Raw genomic sequence first — 19,950 nt, forward strand, 5'->3', positions numbered from 1 at the left:
TGCTGGCAGATCAGGATCTTTGTTGTTGGAAGTTTGGCTTGCCTTGTAAGCAAGTATATTCTGCAAAGGTATGTCCTAAGAGATGAATTTAATGAAACAGTCAGAAGCTGCCTCAATGGTTTACCTATAAAAATAGCCATCAGCGACTCTCTTACTGCTCATCGTATTCAAATGGTGCGTGTGTGTGTGTGTGTGTGTGTGTGTGTGAGAGAGAGAGAGAGAGAGAGATTTGGATTTTTAACGTAGCTTTAACAATTTTTCAGTCATATCGCTACGATGTCTGCAGTGTGACAGTTTATAGTGATGTCTAGCACTGGGGCGTCATGCCGCAGACATGTAGCATGATGTCCCACCCAGTCACATTATCCTGATACCAGGCCAACCAGTCCTAACACTAACCTCTAAATGCTGAGCGCCAAGCGAGGCAGCTGTTGGTACCATTTTTGTAAGTCTTTGGTATGACTCGGCCGGGGATCGAACCCACGACCTCCCACATCCGAGGCGGACGCTCTAACCACTAGGCCACCGGATCGGTCATTATTCAAATGGCGTAGTGTGTACATATTTATGTATCTAAGTATGTACTGTTCCATGACCCCAATGGTAGCCCCATATGGCGCAAATTAAAAGTAAAGTTAAAAAGAAATGTCGACTTGAAGAACTGTCAGGAAGGTGTGGGCAGCAGTATTAAAGCCTTTCATAAAATTGAAACATGAAGGACACCAATCTAATATAAAGTATTAACATTAATCAAAAGGCAACTAAAATAAAAGACAGAGATAAAACAGGTACAATTTCAAAAACACTGGATCCAAATTTGTGATATAAACTACACTCCCTTTAAAAGTCCAAGATTTTCTCAAATGGTTCACCGTCATAAAGTTTCTTCAGTGTTTCCACATCAAAATAAATACTTCATGCATATATTTGTCAAGTTTGATAAACCTTGCAGCTTTAGCTATGATACCATTCAACCCAAGAGAAATCACAAAAATTTGGTTTTTAAGTGTTGCATCAAGGGCCCAAGGCCAAATAAAAACAATGTATCAATTTCCTCAAAATCTGGGGGGCACACACAATTTCATATGGGGAAAAAGAATACTACTACATGTACGACACTTGAGGCAAAAATAGTCATAACAAATGAAACGATGTTGCTTGCTTTGGCAGTTTTGCCATATTAATTTTATCATCTGTTCTACACAATCATCATTACCAATAAAACACCTGCATCTCTTCTATGATAATTCTTATAGTAAATAAGCATAGAACAAAACAATGTAAAGTAATTTTTATAAGACCAGTGTGTATGGTAATTCTTATAGAAATAAATACACAGAACACCACTGTGTATGTTAATTCTTATAGTTAATATGCACAGGACACCACTGTGTATAGTAATTCTTGTAGCAAAAATGCATAGCACACCACTGTGTGTAAGGTAATTCTTATAGAAAATATGCACAGCACACCACTGTGTATGGTAATTCTTGTAGTAAAAATGCATAGCACACCACTGTGTAAAGGTAATTCTTGTAGTAAATATGCATTTCTATGCACCAATTTGTAAATGGTAGTTTTATAGTAAATACGCATAGAACATAATGTGTATGTTAATTCATACTCTATCATTCAAATCTTTTTATCCAATCCATTTTAAATTCATGAAATGATTAATACATTAATGTCCAGTTTGGCTGAGAATTTTCCCTTTTTATCTTTTTTAATAATAGTAATAATAATAATAATAATAATAATAATTATTGTTGTTGTTGTTGTGGGGTTTAATGCCATTTTTCAGCACACGATAGGCTATACATGGCGGCCAGTATTAATGGTGGAGGAAGAACCCGGGAAAACACCGGAAGGAACCACCGACCCACGAGAAGCTACTGGCAAGCTTTCTCACATACTAATAATAATAATAATAATAATAATAATAATATCACAGCTACAATTATATTATGAAGGCATTCTTAACATCAACATCATAACACAATTTAAATATCTTCATCACTATCATAATCATCATCATTATTATCATCATCATCACATACCTTTCAATCATTTGAATCATGCACATTTTGGTTTTACTATGCTGTCCATATTAGAAGTTGATGTCATATAAAACTTGCTTTTGAGTAGATGCCAGTTTATAATTTCTTGAATGTTTGGGGGTTTTGTTTTGGGTTTGTTTTGGTTTATTAAGAAATTTCATTCTTGTTTTCTACCAATTGTTCAAATTTTTACTTAAGTTCAGTGAGTTGAATAAAATTTTTTTAAACCAAAACTCTGAATACCTATCAGTAGCCTTTGTCAGAAGTAAAAGATCACTTTTATTATGTGTGTGGCGATTCAACATATTTTATTACCTTATGTGAATACAGATATAAATGGCAAATGGATTGTAAACAATTTCATGAAACTTTTAAGCTCCACTCCACATGCCACCAAATAAATTTCTTCAGGTATCCAAGACAAATGGAAGGAAGCAAGTTAGACTACATATGTGGCAGAAGCATCTTCCATTCAGATTGAAATTACTTGGAGGTGATACTGAAAGTTCAATTTTGCCCAATGTACATGATTTCAGGAAAACAGTTTCCTTCACTGTTAAAAGAATGCATTTGGGTTGTTTAAAAGTGTGTGTGTGTGTGTCCCTTTACACTAATGCCATTACACCATGGATGAAAAGGGGTTTCTAATCACAATAAATTAGTCATTCCCATCAAATACCTTTAAGAATTGACAACCATAGCAGTCAAATCAATATAATGAAAGCTCTAAGCTAAAATTGATAACATGGTAAATTTGAAAGAAACAAATATAAAAGGATGAGGAAGCACTAAATATAGAGACAGACATACAAATATGGGTGGATATTTTGCAAAGCATGAATACGGGCACCGATTTCTGCATACAGGTGTTAAAATAAAAGAAATTATGGTGTGGGACTTAACAGGTGATTTTATTGCAGAAAAGTTGCTCTCTGGTTACAATGTACAGTATGTATTTCAATGTGAAGTTATGTTTGTAATATTGTAGGTTTTGCATTTATTCTTGGGTATTTACATAATAAATTCTTACCGAATGATCAGCTCCACATTGGAATTTAACAAACTGGACACTTTACTTTCTGGCTTGGAACTGCATTGTTTTTTTGGGATGGGGTGTTTGGAAAAATGGCAAAACTCTAACTTTCCAAACTATACAAATCTCATTCTTGCCTCTTAATGGCCTTCCTGTATATTTTTCATTAATGGAAATCTATATTTGTTATTAAAGGAAATTTATTCCAGCAAGATTTACTCTCCTTGGGTGCTCTTCTTATAAATGAGGAATAACAGTCTTATTTAAAAAACAGATTACCGTCAAAATGTAGTTGTCACTGCTGTGAAAGGATTTGTTTCATTTTTTAAACTTTGAATACAATGACTTCATTTATTTTTTTAAAATTAATTTCATGTTAACCACTGTTACTTGGTTGTTGTCTGTTACACAGCATTTCCCTGTAACTTTAAAGCTCGGTGTGTAACATATTGGTAAACATTACACTATCACAAATTAGCGTGTGTGATTTGTTTTTTTAACACAGCTTTAAAAAAAAGTTCAGTCAAATCGCTACGATGTCTGCAGTGTGGCAGTTTACAGTGATGTTTAGCACTGGGGCATCATGTTGCAGACATGTAGCATGATGTCCCACCAAGTCACATTATCATGACATAAGGCCAACCAGTCGTAACATTAACCTCTTAATTCTGAGCACCAAGCAAGGCAGCTGTTGGTACCATTATTATTAGTCTTTGGTATTACTCGACCGGGGACCGAACCCGTGACCTCCCACATCCAAGGCGGACACTTGAACCACTAGGCCACCAGCGCGGCACATGATCGTAAATGAAAACATTTCTGCATGCATCTGAGTGATGGTTACAACAATTCACAATGAATATAGAGACTGCTCAGTTGTTTGAATACAGACTACAAACTTATGTTATATGACTGAGGACGCTTGTCATGCTTTTTTTAATGTTTCATGTGGATTCATGACAAATACTAATTCAGGGTATGTTTGATTATTTGGCTCTGAATCAAGTGCTCATAGAACAAGGTCAGTACCTTTACATCTTTGAACTAAATGCTTAAAATCGAAGCTTTTTCAGAATTTAAATGTGCACAAAATTTATATTTGTGTGCATAAAATATGCAAATATGCTTCTTATCTATCTATACTACTTAAGGTCATGGTTTCCAAGTGGTTATACACCTACTGAAGGTCATGGTTTCCAAGTGGTTATACAGCTACTGAAGGTCATGGTTTCCAAGTGGTTATATAACTACTGAAGGTCATGGTTTCCAAGAAGTTATACAACTACTGAAAGTCAAGATTTCCAAGTGGTTATAAAGCTACTGGAGGTCATGGTTTCCAAGTGGTTATACAAAAATATATATGAGCAGACCCATTATTCTCACCCATTTTTCTGGAAAATAAGCGAGATTCAAATGACATGCTTTGTGCACATGGCATTATGCAAATGTAGTTTTAAAGCTCTAAAATGCTATATCTATGACAAAAATGTAAAAAAAAACTTTAAGGTTTCCTAGCAGATCTGATTCTATCCCAACTATCATTAGATCACAAACAATCCTGAGCAATTAACAATATTAGCATCATAAACAGTTTCTGAGAATAGCTGGCAAGTCTGCATACAGGGGCTTGTCCTTTTCATAAAACAGTAGAAGAATGACATAGCAATTTCTGTATTGATTTAACTATCTGCACTGGGATTAGGTCTGAACAGATAATTACACAAGCCACCAGGTAAATGACCTACATTAATCAATCATCCCTTACCTGGACATGTGACTGCATTACGTTATAGTATCTGACTGAAAGCATGTTTTCACTTGTAACTATCTCAGTTTTAAAACTATGGGAAATACTGCCACTATTTTGATTTCTCTGAGATTTTATATACAGAAAACATTAAGGTTTCTGCCTGAAGTAGTGTAGATCAAAACCTGTGCGTCACACCTGTATGCTACAGCAATGATGCAAGAAAGACAGAATTTTTTTATCACTGTCTGAACTGTCTGCATCCAGAAATTTTGTGATAATCTTGGAATAAATAACAGATACACAAGTTTCAATGCAAGGTCCATATTTGTGAAAGACATTTATTAAAATTTTGTTACTAATGCCACTCCTTCGGCAGCATACAAGTGGCTTTATAAGAGGGATGGCCTTTTTATGGGAATCACACATATGAAATAACTATAAATAAATAAAGAAAGGTGCAGCTGAGTTTAAAATATTTATTATCTTCATTTAAAAAACACATGTTTTAGAATAAATGTGATAAAATTTAAATTACTTCTGTTATTTAAAATAATTATGAATAAGTTGCAATGCAAAACCATTGAAAGCCCTGTAAATGAAACCAGGGTAAAAATATCTGGACATTATAATTAGGGGGTACTATATCATGCACCTTATTATAAGGTAGTCTCATTATAAGATGTTAAACAACCATATATACTCACTTGTAAGTCTAGTCAAACTGCAAACAACAAAGATCCTGATCTACCATAGTATAATGCACATACTGATCAGGGTCTGTTTTGTTTATCTACTGATTACTCCTAATGAACTGCACAGACCCAGATATACCAGTCTATTATGCAATGGCAAATCTGGATCTGTGCAGTTTACAGTTGGACTTGTCTTTTAAGCATGTATATGGTATATGGCTTTTATGAACAAAGCATCTCCTGTAAACAAAAATCAATTCAGACAAAAGTAACCATGACAATGAAATGCTGGTCCCTGTAAGAGAGTTATCAGAGATAAGTCTGAGTGGTTAGCTTGATACTGTTTACTGTGGCATTATTATTTTTCGTCATGGTCACAACTCGTAACCATTGCAATAAATGTTGAAGACAAAACAATATTTTATAGAAATAAAAAGTGCAATGAAAAATATTCAGTTTTTTTCCCCCTCCAAAATCATGATATCAGTCCATGTATTAAACAAGAACAAAACGTATCATCACAATGAGAGACCTTAGCCATGATGGCTGCCATGTAAGCAAGACAATATTTTGGCATTCCCGCCGTTACACAATGATGGCTGCCATGTAAGCAAGGCAATATTTTGGCATTCCCGCTGTTACACACACTCTCTCCATATACAGCATAAGTACGAAAATTGTATGTGCTGTGGTCCAAAGTCTTTCTTTGCATTTTCACCTGATATGAGCTGTTGTGGGTCACAGGTAAGAAAAAGACTTAACATCAGCACTACAAAATTAATTTCAGTGACAATAAGTATTTGACAATGTGTGAAATTGCTTTTAAAAGAACCCTGGCACAAAATTGGCTATACAGTACCAAGAAGAGACAATACAAAATATGAGCATCTGCGACTAATGTCACATGAGCTACCTAAGTTTTACTGTATACTACATGAAAGGCGTTTCCGTGAATTCAACTGTCTTGCTAAATTTGCACAAATTTAGTGCTCATGGAAAATTTTGTGATTCACAGCATATACTGTGTAATACTTGTTCAACTATCATAAAAAAAAATTTACAAAATTTTGAAACAGAATGTTCACTGTTAAGTTACTAAACAAATTAGTAAGACCTTACCCATCTTTCCCAAGGTTGTGTGCTGTACATAAAATTCCAGAGCCAGTGGCTTATTGTCTTCAGCATGATCAGATAGACAGTCTAAATCCAACAACAGTATGAGAGCTATGAGTGAGCATGCGTGGGATGATATCACAAAATAAAGTTTTTTTGTTCATTAAGATGACAAGTATAGTTAATTCTAATGTCAAGGAGACTATTGCTACCCGCAGGCACTTCAACTGCACAGTATATGTGAATTGTTTTCTGTATAAGCTCTTAGTTGGTTTTAACAGAACATCTAACTGACTACATCATGCCCAGAAAATAAGAGCAAAGTGTCTTTCCCAAAGGCACGGTGAGGCAGCCAACCTGTGCTGGCTTGAGTGAGTACTGTACCCACAACCCTTGGATTACAAGTTTGATCCTCAAACAACTGATCTACTTTTCTAACGAATAAGTAACCTAGCAACAAGGCCTGGGACTGCATGCCAAGTCCATGATCTGCTGTAAAAAGTATGACCTTGACCCAAAGGTCAAAAGGTTGAATGAACAACATGTTGTGCAATGAATTGTTTTGGCTTCATAATGAATCATGCTAAGGATGAAGAAAAATATATGCAAATGACAAATTTTGATCAAAAGCCTAAATGCATATTTTCTATGTGTACTTGATGCATATTTCACAAAATAAACTAACTTTCATAATGATTTATTGCAAGTCTAAGAAAATCTATCAAAAAGTTTCAGAAATATGAGCAAACGAAGCAAGAGCACAGTGAATGAATGGCACGCTATGTACCTGGCAGATGTTCATAAGTTCTCTATGCAGGCACCAGTAGCTCATCATGGATATTATTACTGACATATGGGTCTCTACGACCTGAAACACTGATCAGAGTATGCAGTCTTGAATTAAATATACAGGGCTTTCCTTATCGGTACCTTGCTGCTTTATAAAAAAAACATATCCCCATTGGAGGAGAACCCCAAACACCACTGCCTGCTTTGGCAACTCACCATCCAACTATCTAATGGAAAGCCCTGAACATAATGCACAGATGCCATTATTTTCTTTTTAGATTTATCATGACCATGCCCTCTGACTCTAGATACCAGAATCTATACATGTATTTTTCTTTATTATCCAATGTGCAAGCTGTCTACATAGTTTGAACTCACCTGAGAACAAAGTTATTCTTTAAAAAACTTTTTTCTTTCAGTCACAATGACTAAGAACTTTGACCCACAAATGCTGATTAATGTACATGGTCCTGAACTAACGTTATTTTCCAAAACCTATTCTTCTTTCTGTCAGTGACCATGGCTATTGACCTTCTTACCCACCCCATATCCTTCCCAAATCAACAGACGTAACTTCTTTCCTATCCAATGTGTAAATCATCCACAAATTTTGGTGATGGTCCATGGTTGAGAACTGACATTTTTGTGCAGAAACCTATTCTTTCAGTCAATGACCTTAACCTTTGACCCAAAAATTAATAGATTTCTTTCTTGCCACAAGTGCAAACTATCCCCAAATTGTGATCCAAGTATCTGTTGTAAAATTCATTAGTGTCATTGTGTGGAAATCATTTTTATTCTTTCAGCCACACTGATCTTGACCTTTGACTTTATGACCCCACTACTGATTAGCTTTTTCTTTACCCTAAATGCATCCCATCCACAAAGTCTAGTAACTGTAGATGGTGGAAAACTCGAGTTATTGTGCAGAAACAAAACTGAAAACAGATGGATATGTGTACTAGGATGAGTGGATGGATGGACATCAGAACATTATACAGGCATACAAAAACTTAAACAAAAACCTGAAAGGAAATTGTCTATGTCTGTGGCCTTGATTCCAAGAACATGGGTGAGCAAGCATGTTGTATAATGAATTGTTGTAGCTTCATGGAGTACAAACTATATATGATAAAATATTTATCAAGGCTTTAGGAAATATTAGCAAATGAACCAAGAAAAATGAACACAGCACTGGTCAAGTATACGTATCTTCCTGGAATTCCTTTTTAATCTTTTTTCAATGCCAACTTTCAGTTTTCAATGTATAGATAAAGAGCTTCACAGAAACTATTGGTACTGTAACAGGTGTATATTGGCTAATTCATAAACTGAACAATCAAAGCTTTGCAAAAGAGGACCTTGTCAGCTAATCTGGATTCCACCCTGTTTCTCCTTGACCCGAATTTACACCTGCGGACATGTTCTTTTTATGGGTTTGACAAATCAACCGGTAATGCTCATTTTATGTGTCCATGAAATATAAGATGTTCAGCACTAGAACTCCCAACATCATTAATTTGGTATAAACTGGGAATTCCATACATGTTGACTTGAAGAGTCATCAAAACCAAAGACGTTTTCCTACCACAAGAACATTCCACAGTAATATCACTTACGCAACTTTCTTCTATAGGGCATGTCTGTGTATTAGTCCATCGTTTTCTTTTATAAAAATCACTTCTGTTTAATCATTTAATACAAAAAAAGTCTGTTATACTGATTAAACAAACTACACAGACCCAGATCTGCAGGTGCATTAAGTGATGGCAGATCTGGGACTGTGCAGTTTGCCGTTGGACTCATCTTACAAGCAAATATATGTCAGAAATAAAAATCTCAGTGAAAAGTCATAAATCATTTTTAATAAGGAAAAGTAAATGTGCAACAATTTAACATTGCTCCTCTTAACTCATTCAGCCCCAATCCCGTCTGTAGGCATGAAGACAGCCTCAGGCTGTACCCTACTTCCGAGCTCTGCAGCATCAAGGTACACCTAAGTGGGTGGTATTACAAAAAAGCAGACAGATATAGCTCTACAATGATACCAAATAATATGGACGTTCTAGTTGCACTACAAAATACAGAGGGAAAAACCAAATTTTTTGGACCCAATTTTTTTCTCACCCAAAATTGGCTTATGGTCAGAATCTGCTTTCATGTCTGGATTTTAGACCTTTTGGTCTCAGATCCAAGGCAGACCAGTCTGAAATGCTCACAGATCGGTGAAAATTTGCAAAAACTAGGATAAGGTGGGCATTTGGAATAAAGAGTGGTCTCCATACGAAAATGATGGGTCCATTAAGCAAAAAAAAAAAATCCAACTTTTACCATTCTGCTCATGCACAAGCAAAATAACCAATGGAAAATGATGTTTCTAATACAACTAGGCATCAGTCTCATGGAAAATCTGTTGAAAGTCAATGTATTATGATGCATTCTGAAATAGTCCCCAAAATGTCTTTCCAACTAGCATTTCAGGTGAAAACGACAAAAACCTCCTGGGCCGAGTGAGTTAAATCAGAATCTCAAGAGATCATTAATGATTTCGATATTTACATCTTTTTCAGCATCATGACATCAGTGAAAAAGTGAATACACTAAATGAAATTATATTGCAGAAATGAAAGTAGTTTGGACTTTAAAATCATGGGCTATACCTCTACTAAACAATGTGACAACTGAAATTGGCCAAGATTTCATTCATATCCAGCTTCAAACCAAATTTAGTTGAAATACCTTAATTAATTATGAAAGTTAGTGTGTAGAAACAAAAGTGGGACATATGAATGATGGATGGACAGGCCCAATTTAATCCCCACCACCACCTTTTTCTACTTTGAAAAGTGGAGGTAGAGGAATGCTGATCAATGTTTTCATCTCCCCTACTGACCATGACCTACAAAGCGGTGTCCCTGCTAATATTAAGTCAGACTTAGAGAAGTTGATATCCACCAACAAAGCAAGAGAGGTCTCAGCCGAACTCTCCAAGTTAAAAAAAGTCTGCTATAAATTGTTTCTTTTGGAAAGTATTTGTCCAAAAAATGCTTATAAAGTTGACTCGAAGGTCAACTGTGCTTCTCAGGCATGAGAATCAACATTCATTGAATGTCAGGTAATAGTCTGTTAGACTGCAGATACCAGGGGTCTGCCATTCATGATTCACTGCCATGGGTTTTCAGGTAAGTTTGTACTTGATATGGGACAATAGTTGGAAGGGTTAGCATGTTCCTTTTCGGGTTTTGGTACTGGTATCACATGCTTCTCAACAAACATTAGAAAGTCAAATGTTATTGTAAATGTTTAGAAGTTTATTGAGAGCTGTACAGAGGTATACATATCTGGTGGTGCTCAGAAGTCTATATGCTCATTCAAGAGGGTCTTGTAGTTCTCAAAGAATAAAAGGTTTATTGTAATCTTCAACTTTAGCAGATTGACATTGAAAGAAACTTTTCTTATTTGCAGAAGTTAAAAAATGGTTCTTTTGCAAAAAGTTTGGAGACTGATTCTGTCAATGTATTTGAAATGTCTGGCAGGCTGCTGACAAATTTATCAGATTTCTTTAAGTATTTGATAGAGGTGTGTTTATTTTTGGCAGTGATTTTCCATATCATACTTCATATTTATTTTAGAGAGGATCTAGAGTTCAACCAAAGACCCTTGTCCTTCTCTAACAGTACACTTAGATCAGGGGTGGGCAAACTACGGCCCGCAGGCCGCATGCAGCCCACCAAGAGCTTTCATGCGGCCCGCCAAGGGTTTTCATGCAGCCTAGGAACAAGTCATCATTCGCACTCTGTTTATGTTACTCTGTTTAGCAAATAAATGTGCTTCTTTTGAAGTTTAAGTTTTCAAATATTAACAACATATTAACAACTGAAAATTAATTATGATGTTATTTAGAAAAACCTTTTGTTTTTGCTATTTCAAATATTAATTATTTTACTTAATGAACTATGCAGTCTGCGACAAGGTGTAAATTTGTGTATGCGGCATTTACACTGGAAAGTTTGCCCACCTCTGACTTAGATCATGTTCGATCTAGAGACAGAATGCATTCAGAATTTCTGCAGTTAGATTGGTACCGATAAGTGGATGAAAATGCTTCAAAATCCGACACTGAAGAACTGTTAATAGCAAAAGACACGAATACACCATAAGCCTCATAATAATGTGTACACAGATTCATACAGATAACAGCTCTGAGTCTTAGGAGATGGAGGATAATGGAAGGATCAAAAGACAAACAGAACAAAACATTAAAAATATTGAAACAAAAAATTGTGAATAGCAAACAGCATATCTGTACTATGTGTACCAAGTTTCATTTAATAATGGGTGGTGGTTTCTGTGGATTTGATGCCATTTTTCAGCACATGACAGGCTATACATGCCAGCCAATATATATTGGTGGAGGAAGAACACAGGAAAACCGAAGGAAGAACCAACCACGGGAAGTTACTGGTAAGCTTTCTCACATACCCATGTTAGCCAAGCTAAGACTAACACCCAAGTGAACTGTCGTGAGGCATAAGAGATCAATAAGGGCAAGCACCTTAGACCACTCGGCTGTCCGGGCCCCTATCATATCATAAATGATGGTTTTTCCCTGGAAATTAGAATGTAGATAGTTTATGACTTGGATGGGTAATTGGACTGAAAACATAAAAACATTAAAGATATTGACATTGAAGAACTGTGAATAGTAAAAGACACAAACAGACTACTAGTTCAATATGTGTGTACCAAGTTTGACAGACACATGTGGACCACCAGTTCAACATGTGTACCATGTTTGACAAGACACATGTGGACCACCAGTTCAACATGTGTACCATGTTTGACAAGACACATGTGGACCACCAGTTCAACATGTGTACCATGTTTGACAGACACATGTGGACCACCAGTTCAACATGTGTACCATGTTTGACAGACACATGTGGACCACCAGTTCAACATGTGTACCATGTTTCACTGAATCCTGGACCACTAGTTGCACAATTTAAATTTCTCAGCAACCTACTTCTGAAAAACCAAGGTTTCCAAGGTTATTTTTTATTTTAAAAAAAACTGACTAATGTATTTGTGAGACACTGTATCTGCCAATGACAGCAAGGGGATGGCACTGCTAAGAAATCACAATTTCCAGGAAGAAAAAAAAAATCCACGATCTACTGTAATATTACTACACCACCGAACTCCAAAAATGAAAAAAAATTCCCAAGTCCTCCAAGACCATGTGTATCACAAGTGGAAGAATCATGACAGCATGTTTAATGCATGAATGACTTTGTGTAACTAAAAAAAACAACAATCATTTCTAAATTTGTCTTACTCACCAGTATAAGGGCAATAAGCCTTCATGAAACCCTTACAATATTTATCAACAGGCAGTCTAGATCTACATACCTTCCCTGAGCACTGTCTGGCATTTAATTGCAATGAAATTATTTGTGCCATCTAGTTTAACTTTAGATTGAGATTAGTTTCACTGTCCACACACGAAGCCCAACCACTTTGAACAAGAAGTTTAAAAAGAGGCGTAACAGAAGATTGAAATCTATACGGGTATAGTGTAGCTGCTTTTAAAACCCTTCTGCTGTCTGGAACATAAATAAAAATCTGCTGATTCATCTACTGTTCATATATACAAATGTAGGTATGGCAGTGACATTAAAGGTAATCTACTGACAAACACAGGTGTATACAAGGCATTATTGACAAACTAATGATTAGTGAAAGATCTGCTATTATTATCAAACTGTTCACTCCAATCACAGGGAAGTGAAAACTGAATAGCTACAAATGTAATTTGGCCTCCAGTAGCAAACATATAAAACTGCTCAAACTATAATAACTAAATCATGCTAAAACCTGCTGGAATAAAGATACCTGCAGATAATTTGTTTAATATCTAAATGTTTAAAATGACATATTTGTTTAAATAAGGGCTTCTGTGGTAAAGCTAAATGTTACATAATGGAGATGTGCAATTTGACAAAAATGAGGTAGGTAAGAATTTGCTCACTGTAACTAATTCTTGAACAAACTAGAAGAAATTTAAAAAGTTATAATAATAATACTAGTTTTATAAAGAGTGACTCATTCAGTCAGTTATTTATAGAAGGTGACTCATTTAGTCAAAGACTATTTTCCCTTGAAACACTCTAAAGAGCATTACAATGTACATCATAAAATAGTCAACAGTAATGACTAGTTAAACATATTTTTAGTATTACAAGGCAAAAAAAATATGTGCGTTTCCTACTGCACTGGTTAATCAAATTAGGGTAGGCAGTTTTTTTTATAAAAAATTAAATATATTTAACGTAATGGGGGAAGGTCTTTTTTTACCATGGGGGGAAAAAAGTGTTAGCTAGGGTCAGCAAAGAGAAACAGGATGGTCAGCTGACCAAAACCAAAAGCATACATTTTTGGGGGCCTAATCTAATAGTATTACATGCATGCTCATGATATCTCTAATTAAATACTGTAATATTTTCTACAGATTGTACAAGCAGTGAAATCTTGTACCAGAGTATTGGAAGCTCTGTTCTTGGTTCTGGTGGATGAAGTTTTCCATGTGGTGTCATCTTAACTGGCAGTGTACTGAATATTAGACTTGAATGAATCCTGACCATACTCTGGTACAGCTCCATGTAGACATTTATATACACAAACTGCCTTGTGAAAATCAATTTTTTTCTTCTTCTTCATATTCTGTAAACAATGCTTGCAATGAATCAATAGCTGCATCTAAAAGTACACATGCAGAAATTTTTTTTAGTTTATAAATCCTATCAAGCCGAGATTTGGCACAGTTTCAACATCCAGTTGAACAGTCATCCAGAGTTGGAAGAATATATGCATTGTAATATAAAATATATGTTTTTGTTGGTATTATATTTCTTGATTCTGCTGAGTAGGGCATTTTGGATTTGTCAACATGGTCATCCTGTTGTAAATTATTATTCTCTCATGATTATCTATTATATGAAATAGTGTTGGGTTGCCTAATTTGTTTGGGTAAAATATTGTGAGGTACCAAATATCATGCATTTTTGTTTTATCTTCATTTATTAGGCCCCCACCCCTTTATATGTGAACTGGTTTTAAAATTAGGGTAGGTTTGGAGGGGGGGGTGTTTAATAAAACATTAAATATTTTATAATATTTGGGATATATAATGACTAAGCACTTCGAGTACTGGGCAAAACCAACTCAATTAGATGCACAAATCAATTTCAGAAATTTAATGTTTCCAAATTTCTTTTAAATTTGTTTTCATTAATTTTTTTTGTTTTTTTTAAACCTTGAGTGAAAAATGTGCTAGAGTCAGCAACAAAAAACAGGGACAGTAGGCTGACCGGAAACACACATTTTAATTTGCCTTACAATCAAATTCTGTTGTGCCCATCTTTGAACTTGTCTAATATATGTATTTGATGAAAACGATGATAGGTCCTGGCATCTTTTTTTTTATCTTTCATCATTTACCACACCAATTCACATAAAGTTTGATATATTCAATCCAAAAGTCCTGTGCATCTATTACTGCTATTAACTGCATTACATGTAAACCAATATTAATCATGATAGGTAATATAATTCAATGTCACTATCTTGTCTTGATGCAACAAATGCCATCTGGATTCAGTTTCATATGTAACTAAAATCTATTACCCACTGTGACTCATCTATTTTTTTCCTTGCACTGCAATGTAACAACAGCAAGTTGGATTGCATTTTAACGATGCATGCTTTTAACAGGGTTAATTTTGACGTAATTATCTGTAACATTAAACAAGTTCTTTTGTAATCTACATGTATATTTAATTTCATACTGGCCAACATTCAGGAGACACAAAAAGGTAGGCAGACTGAGATGCCAGAAATGTATTCCCTGTACACAAAATATGAAAAGACACACCAAGGAGTCTTCACAATGATTGGATGAGATTGTAACATGAAATTTAATTTTACAATGACGCAATGGGACTGACAAACAATCTAAGTGCTAGATGGCACCACAGGCAAGATCTTCTGCTCACTGAGCTAATGCAAACTTATCACAAACATAATTCAGTTAAGAAAATTTTACCTGTACTCATTTTTAAAAATAGTAAGATAAAAAAAAATCTGTATGTAATAGAAATACCCTGAACTCAGCAACCTACTCCACAAGTCAGTACTGGTGTATGTGTATGATTTGGGGGCCAAGGTAGCACATAAATGGTAAGCGAGGAAGACTAAAATATAATTAAATTATAAAACAAGTGATACCTATGCAGCAATGGAAATGAATCCAATGAATCCAAACTTGAATTGCAAAGGGTTGCAAGAAAAAGATAATCAAAGGCTGAAAAGTACAATAATAATAATAATAATAATAATAGTCTTTATTTACAGAGAGTAACTGAATTAGTTTATAAAACTAATCTCACTTGTGGTCCTTCAATGTATATGGTGATAACTATGCTCAGAAATTGAAAACTTAATATGAAACTGAAATGAAATGAAACAAAAAAATACATTAAAGAGATTATGCACAACTGTTAACATAACAAAAGGCATATAACATATTACTTTATATGTGTTACAGAAAATCACTAATGTTGAAATGTTATCAAGGATCGGGACTCATTTGGCATCGAGGGACAGCACATGGGACCCTAAAACAAGGCACAAGGCATCTAAATCCATGTCTAAGAGACAGTCTACTATAAAGTAAAATCATAAAATCTTTAATGTTTGCTGATCCATGCTTTTGGATTTTTGGCCCCCACCCCTCTTCTCCACAACCTATGGGCTTGTGGATGTAAAATAGGCCCAATGCACTATACTCTGTCATAAGAGGCATCTAATGGAGACAGAAACCACAGTGGTTAGGTGGTTAGCTAGCTGGACTTGTCACCAAATGGTTGCAGGTTTAAACTGAACCACTGGATCAACCAGGATCATTTATCATGGTGCTTTCTGGGCAAGGACTTAACTCTAATTACAGCCAGGGTAATATATATATATATATATATATATATATATATATATATATATATATATATATATATATATATATATATAAGGACTTTAATTACAACCAGGATCATTTATCATGGTGCATGTCAGTGCAAGGACTTTACTCCAGTTAAGAAGCATCTTGGTCAACATCTACAAAACAGTCATCTGTATGATTCTGTACAATGCAGTACTACTCTTCTTAAAAACAATGTTCTTTCATATACTCACCTGTAATGTGCTAGACAAATTTGATAATCTTTATATAAAAAAATTGTAAGTACTCGTCTGTGCAATGACCTGTACATATTTTATACTAAATGTATTAGTAGATTAATTATCTATTACTTAATAGCTTTGTTGTCTAAAGTCACCACAACTTGCAAACACCGCAAAAGTTATACAAATAGTGGATGGAATCCCTCATGGAAAATTAGCCTGGTGATCAAATGAAATTCTTCTTTAAATAAAGTCATTATTATTATTATTATTATTAATGCCCTAGCCCTGAGATGCACCATGATAAATTGCCCTGTCTGTAATTAGAGTAAAGTCCTTGCCCCAAGATGCACCATGATAAATGACCCAAGCTGTAATTAGAGTAAAGTCCTTGTCCCAAGATACACCATGATAAATGACCCAAGCTGTAATTAGAGTAAAGTCCTTGTCCCAAGATACACCATGATAAATGACCCCAGATGCTGTAAAAATATGTCGGGACATTATGACTGCCACATAACCTAACTTGCAGCAATACCAGCTTCATTGGCAACTAAGGGTACATAATTCAAGTAAAGTCCTTGCCCTGAGATGAACCATGATTAATGATAAGATTTTTCTAGTCATTTCTCTGTTTATGCTGCTAATTAAAAAACCAAAATTGTTTTATCCAACATTTAGCTGAAACCTGGCTGAAAGACAATAGTTCGAAACCCCAGATGCTGTAAAAATATGTCGGGACATTATGACTGCCACACAACCTAACTTGTAGCAATACCAGCTTCATTGGCAACTAAGGGTACATAAACCTCTCACTGAGAAGGCAAAGCAATCAGCTGAATAAATGAATCAACCAAAAATATTCCTTCTCATAAGTTACAAAATTAACGAAGATGGTCAGAAACCAGCAGTGACTGACCACCCAAGCAGATGGGAGGGAATGCATCCACAGCTATTCAATCATTATCTTCCTTAGGACAACACACGGCCCAAGATCCATCTGCCACTGTATGCTTGGACAAGCATTAAATGTAAAATGACTTTAACAACTTTACTTCTATAGTGAACAAAACAATGTTACAAAATAATGTTCTTTATGACATTCTATTTCATGCTTTTTTTATTACTGAAAATGAAATGTAGTTTTAAATAGTGTTCATTATTCTATAGCTTGAGTCCAGTCCATTATGAACTGTACCCATACTTCTGGGATCCCTGGCCGAGTCATACCAAAGACTTATAAAAATGGTAGTAGGTACCAACAGCTGCCTCGCTTGGCGCTCAGCATTAAGAGGTCAGTGTTAGAACTGGTCGGCCAGGTGTCAGGATAATGTGACTGGGTGGGACATCATGGAATATGTCCACAGCATGATGCCCCAGTGCTAGACATCACTATAAACTGTCATGCTGCAGGCATTACAGCAATATGACTAAAAACTTGTTAAAGCTACGTTAAAATCCAAATCACACACACAAACACACACATGTTACTTCTGGTCTTCAAAAGTATTTACCTGGCACAGTTATTATCTAGTTCAGGATTATTTAATTTCAAACCGAAACTTATTCCATCTGCACAAACTTATTTCTTTGGAAAAATAAAGTATTTAATAGCAGAGTCACTGGGGATGGAGGCCCCAAAATTTTATTGTTGCAATTAACCCAGGCTGTTTCATACTAATTTCTGACTGAAATAAATTGCCAATACTTCTAGGTCGGTGCTACAGTTTTCCAGTAGAATCAAAATATGGCCCTGAAAACTACTGTACAAGAAAAGCATAGGACTACTGAATCCTGTTCCAGATCAGACTCATATCCAGCGATAGTCATTGCCCAAATTTAAATTTTATGGCCATTTTTCCCCCCATAATTTAGATATTTTGTCCTAAAAAGATAAAGTTCAATTTACTGTTGATTAACACATTTTTTTTACATTACTTTGTTAAGAAAATGTGGCCATTATAACTTTTATACAATATACAAATTTGTGTCTGACCTGACTTACATTAGTAATACTCTGTGACTCTTCTATAGTTATGGTAGGGCCTTAAAACTGTGGCACTGGGACTTATTATTTTTAAAAGTTTATGATGAGATGGTGCTCTACACCCAGAGGCATTCAAAATCTTACTGTATGCTGCATTTTTGCACCAGTGCACAAAAAATAAATTGCCCACTCAAATATGAAAGACACATCCACACAGCAGTGTCAGTATAAAATCTCAACCAAGTTCCTGGTTATGAGTTCAGCCCTTCATCTGTGATGTATATACTTATTTTGCTTACAAGGACTGATACTTTTGCTAGAATGGTTTCATAGTCTTGTACATGTGAATTCACATTTAACAGAAGAAAAAAATGATAACCATTCACACTAAACGTAAACTGAGTGTTTAGGAGAGGTGATTTGCAAATATACTTAAAAGTCTTTTGTGAAAAATTGCAGAAATGAATAAAATTGAATTTTAAGAAATAAATCTGAGCAGTAACAAAATGAGCTGGAAACACATGCTACAACCATGGCAACCATGCTACAACCATGGCAAAAACATCATTGTCAAAGTGTGTATTTTTGACTCTCAGTGTCATCAATTTTAAAATGTTCACATGATAGAAGAATATACTGTATTTAACTGAATCTCATTTAGATAACATTAGATTCTGCTTTTGTAAAATAGATTCAAGTTACTTTTTAATCCCCTTGTAACAGAAAAAGAACACAAGAACATGTCAGCTCTGAGTAATGACCAGTTAAAAATACTGGCTGGCACATGAGTAAAACACTTTGTGTAAATTAAATTTAGCATTAAATAAATTGGAAAAACTTTCTGACATCTCTCACAAATGGCCTATCTTTTGCAAGGAATCCATCATAAACATCTAATTTTGCTGGTGGATAGTTCCTTTCACTGAATATGGAATGAATGCAGATTACACAATTATGTGATTCAAATGAAGAGTTTTTATTTTTTCTGTCAATTTATTTACATTTAACATCAGACCATAAGTGGTGGGAGCATCCAACTCAGATGCAGGAGGTTCCAGCCAAGTCAAATGAAAGACTTGTGAAAATGGTACCAACAGCTGCCTTGCTTGGTGCCCAGCATTAAGAAGTTAGTGTTAGAACTGGTCGGCCAGGTGTCAAGATAATGTAACTGGGTGGGACATGATCCTACATGTCTGTGGCAAGATGCCCCAGTGCTAGACATCATTATAAACTGCCACAGTGAAAACATTGTAGCGATATGACTGAAAAATCGTTAAAGCTATGATAAAAAC

The 19,950-nt window shown here is 35.2% G+C and overlaps 1 protein-coding gene across 3 annotated transcripts in view; it reads right to left on the reverse strand.

Annotated features, from left to right (window-relative positions):
• LOC149807875 (kelch-like ECH-associated protein 1B) overlaps positions 1-19,950 on the reverse strand; it is an 88,603-nt gene that overhangs the window by 53,450 nt on the left and 15,203 nt on the right. The window contains exon 1 of one of the 3 annotated variants that reach the window (XM_089971469.1): positions 12,847-12,944. The exons of 1 other annotated variant lie outside the window; for it this stretch is intronic. The gene's annotated coding sequence lies outside the window, so the exon portion shown is untranslated. Of the gene's footprint in view, positions 1-6,651; positions 6,743-12,846; positions 12,945-19,950 lie in introns of those variants that run through there. One more of the 3 variants, XM_089971475.1, reaches the window with a different exon arrangement.

Source organism: Sinohyriopsis cumingii, chromosome 1 (genome assembly GCF_028554795.1).
Source record: "Sinohyriopsis cumingii isolate HCF-2022 chromosome 1, ASM2855479v2, whole genome shotgun sequence".
Taxonomy (NCBI): domain Eukaryota; kingdom Metazoa; phylum Mollusca; class Bivalvia; order Unionida; family Unionidae; genus Sinohyriopsis; species Sinohyriopsis cumingii.